Raw genomic sequence first — 4,635 nt, forward strand, 5'->3', positions numbered from 1 at the left:
CTGATTCTCTACTTAGAGCTCTTCCCTGCTGCAGAAGAGATCGGCATTATCTTTGTGTCTAAACAAAGGCAACCTGCAAATCCGTCTCCTGACTTGGACCAATGGCCATGGTACCCTTGCTGAAAACCAGGTTCATGGCTTTCCTTTGCATCTAGATTGACACTGTACAATGCTGAAGTCAGCATCCTGCCTCAACTGGTCCCTGCTGACTTCTCTGTCCCCATCTGCTGATACCCACCTTTCTCCTGTTCCAGTTTCGTGCATGCACTTTCTAATCAGCTTCCTCCTGCTCGTTCCTCCCCAGGTCTCTGCACAGAATCCTTTATTTGCCTTAGAAACTCTGTCCCCAGGTCTCAGATGCTGACTGTTTCTCTGATTTGCATTCATAGGATCCTTTCCCAGGTAGACCCATGCCACCATGGTGTCCAGAATGTCCATCCCACCAGTCACTGCTGATCTTGCTCTCTGCTTTGCTGCATCAGGTCACTTGGCCACTGTTGGAAGTCATCAGATTTACTGGAGCTCTAGGTCTGTCTTTTCTCCTTCTTATTTATTTTAATTAGTAATTAAATAATTAATAACAAATATTCATATTTAATTAACGAGTTAATTAATTTTGAGACAGGGTCTCATATAGTCTAGGTTGACTTCAAGCTCAGTATGCAGTTGAAGCTGTCCTTGAACTCTTGATCTTCATTTTGCCTTTAGAGAACTTGGGCTGTACATATGTGCCTGCATGCCCAGTTCATATGGTGTTAGCACTCTACCAGATGAGCCATAATTCCTGCCCTACACTTATTATTTTAGACACATACTCCATGCTAGCGTCAAATTTACTGTATATCCAAGGATCATCTCCAACTTCTGGTCTTCCTGTTTCTACCTCCCAAGTATTGGGATCATAGGCATGCACCACCACCCCTGGATTGAGCTGGTCATTCCTGTTCACTGAATATATAAGTGCTTACCAAGAGGGAGGGCTTTCCTGGGGAAGGGAGATTGAGAATCTCTAAGGAGTAAGCTTCCCTTAGCCCCCTGACCTTGTCCTTAGAGAGCACGCTTGGCTAGTAGTTCACTTGGTGGAATCTGGTGATCACCATTACTGGGGTGGGGCATACCTAAGATCTCCAGAAAAAGAGATGCTCACGTTAACCTAACTGCTTTTCCTCCCTAATTTCAAGGAAAGTGACCTCTTGCCAACTTGCCACACAAACACATAACTATTAAATCATAACCTTTCCTCTCTTGTTCATTCCCAAGGTCTCATGCTAATTTCAAACATCACAACATGTTCCAACTCGTAAAAGTCCCCATGCTCTTGAAACATTCCAACAACACTTTAAAAGCTCTGTCTCTTTAAAATATCCAAGGTCTTTCAACTGTGGGCTCCTCTAAAATCCAAAGTAAGTTACATACTTTCTACTCTTTCTACTTCCAAGAGGGAAGAGCCCCAGGGCACAGTTACAATCAGATCAAAGCAAAACCAAAATCCAACTATGTAAAAATCTGTGTCCCTAGGCTGGAGCTCATGATCTTCTGGCCTTCAAAGGGCTTGGGCCATTCCACTTCTGGTTCTGCCATTGACATCACACACAGCATGTCTAGTATGCTCTCTTCTTTACCTGACGTTGTCCTCGGCAGTCAGTCACCTTACAGCCCTGGCATCTCCACTATCCTGGTGTCTCCACTACAATTGGGGTTGCACCTCTCCGGGCTTCTCAGGGACTTATAACTTGTTCAGTTCTACGGTGTTCATAAGGCCAAAACCAGCATCATGTGGGAGATGCTTCTACTTCATCAGGCTCAGCTGTTGACCTGAGACATCGTAGCCTTGAATCCCCATGGTCACAGCTTCTCCATGCTGACTTCCCAGAGAATTGTACCATAGTGATGCCGCTCTCTTGTTAATCACAGCTGATTCTTCAGCTCCAGCTGAACAGAAACTATAGATTCTTAAAACAGGGTCACACACACACACATACACACCCCAAAACAAAACCCCCCAAGACAAGGTATCACATGAATTGCTCTGAAAGAGGTTTGTGCTTCTCTCTGAAATTTCATAAGCCAAGCTCCCAGCATTTACATTCCTCTCAGCATTATCTTCCAAGATTTCACAGATAATTCCATTAAGTTTTGAGCACTCAGTGGCTTCTCCAGCTCAAAGTTTTAAACACTCCCATAGTCCTCTCCAAAGCAATATGGTCAGGTCCGTCACTGCAGTGCACCATTCCTGGACCAACTTCTGTCTTTGATTTTTGTTGTTGTGCTAAAACATTGACCTGAGGCAACCTGGAGAGGAAAGGCTTTATTTGGCTTATATAACCCAGTCATAGTCCATCATCGAGGGAAGTCAAGCAGAGGCTACAGAAAAATGCTACTTACTGGCTTGTTCCCCAGGTTCTTTCTTTCTTTCTTTCTTTCTTTCTTTCTTTCTTTCTTTCTTTCTTTCTTTCTTTCTTTCTTTCTTTCTTTCTTTCTTTCTTTCTTTCTTTCTNCTTTCTTTCTTTCTTTCTTTCTTTCTTTCTTTCTTTCTTTCTTTCTTTCTTTCTTTCTTTCTTTCTTTCTTTCTTTCTTTCTTTCTTTCTTCCCCCCAGACTTAATTCATTTATTTTTCTTGTATTAAAACCACTTATGTGGTAGCCACAGCTGGAGCCTGGGTCCTCTGAACAGAGCCTCTGGTGTGGGTTTTCACAAGATGATCAGTGAGTTCTTGATAAGGAGACTTGGTGAACACAGTCTCTTTCCAGAGGTCGGGAGTCAGGTAGCTGTAAGTCTTGGAGATGGCATCAAAGATGGCCTTGGCAAAGTTGCCCAGGGTGGCAGTGCAGCCTCTGACTGAAGTGTAGCAGTCATCTATACTGGCCATCATCAGGAGCTTCTTGGGCACAGGAGCAGAGACAATGACAGTGCCTCTGGGGGGGAGTGAGGGTGGGGGGGAGAGATGAGATGCATCAGCACAGAGTCACAGTGGCTTGTCACCTTTCATGGAGCAGTGTGGGGATTGCCAATTCCAGTAGCCTCAGTTTCCCTAGTAGCCTCTCAGCACAGGAATGATGGAAAGCTTGGCCAAGATGATGTCCCCTTGGATGGCAGTGACAACCTTCTTGGAGCACTTAACACCAAGACCAACATGACCATTGTAGTCCCCAATAGCAACGAAAGCCTCGAACCTGGTCCGCTGGCCAGCCTGAGTCTGCCTCTGCACTGGCATGATCTTCAGAACCTCATCCTTTAGGGATGCACCCAGGAAGAAGTCCATGATCTCAGACTCCTGGGACTCTCCTGCAGGGAGAACAGGTAGATCTCCTCCAAGGACTTGATCTTCATGTCCTTAACCAGGCAGCCCAGCTTGGTGACAGGGATCCACTCCTTGTCTTCAACTTTACCTCCACTAGCCCATGGCCTTGACCACAGCCACGGCCAAGGCCTCAAGCAGGACCGCAGCCCCTAAGACCACTGCCTTAGAAGCCATCATGGCCTCCTAATCCTGGGTCCCCAGGTCCTCTGGGCCCCCACTGGCTGTCATCTGCCATTTGGTGTTTTCCCAAAGAAGAGGAAGCCCCATGGTATTTATTTATTTATTTATTTATTTATTTATTTATTTATTTATTTATTTTTGTTGTTGTTGTTGCTACTGCTGTTTGGACAGGGACTCTTTATGTAGCCCTGGTTATCCTGGAGCCCATTATCTAAACAGGGCCAGTCTTGAACGCACAGAGATCCACCTACCTCTGTCTCCCAAGTGCTAGGATTAAAGGTGTGAGCTACCACCCCTGGCCTCCTCATGGTTTTGTTTTGCATTTTCTTTCTTATATAAGCCAGGACCATTGGCCTAGGGTAGACACCATGGACAATGAATGACTGGGTCTTCTTTTTTTCTTTCCTTTTCCTTTTCCTTTCTTTCTTTCTTTCCTTCTTTCTTTCTTATGTTTGTTTGTTTATTTATTTATTTATTTATTTATCTTGTTATGGTTTTAGAGCTTTATTGTAGAAAGGCAGGGAGAAAGGAGAGAAGGTAGAAAGAGAGAGGCCGGCCATGGCCATGTGGAGAGAGGGGGAAAGGGAACGAGAGAAGGAGGGCTAGAGTGTTAGAAAGGTGAGATTTATTTATTTTATGTATGTGAGTACACTGTACCTGTCTTCAGACACACGAGAAGATGGCATTTGATCCCATTACGGATGGTTGTAAGCCACCATGTGGTTTCTGGGACTTGAACTCAGGACTTCTGGAAGAGCAGTCGATGCTCTTAACCACTGAGTCATCTTTATAGTTCAGGCTGTGTCTTCTTATGCCAATCATTAATCAAGAAAGTACCCCCACAGACTTGCCCGTCGGCCAATCTGATGAAGACATTTTCTTAGTTGAGGTTCCATTTTCCCAGATGACTCTAGCATGTGTCAAGTTGACAAAATAAAACCTTAAAACAACAATAACAAAAAATAAAACCAACCAGTGCAGGAAGCTTTTTGTTAGGGGTATACACATGTCTACACATACCCAAGGGGGGGGGGGATAACACCTGGCTCTCAATAAGATTTGTTTGTTTGTATTCCAGTCTTGACAGCATATGACCTGATGACCTGTACATGCTGGAATGCTCTCTCTCTCTCTCTCTCTCTCTCTCTCTCTCT

The 4,635-nt window shown here is 44.6% G+C and overlaps 1 pseudogene; it reads right to left on the reverse strand.

The window, feature by feature from the left end:
* Positions 1-2,632: 2,632 nt before the first annotated feature.
* LOC110333224 lies at positions 2,633-3,536 on the reverse strand (annotated as a pseudogene).
* Positions 3,537-4,635: the final 1,099 nt, after the last annotated feature.

The sequence above is a fragment of the Mus pahari genome, chromosome 15 (genome assembly GCF_900095145.1).
Source record: "Mus pahari chromosome 15, PAHARI_EIJ_v1.1, whole genome shotgun sequence".
Classification (NCBI taxonomy): Eukaryota; Metazoa; Chordata; class Mammalia; order Rodentia; family Muridae; genus Mus; species Mus pahari.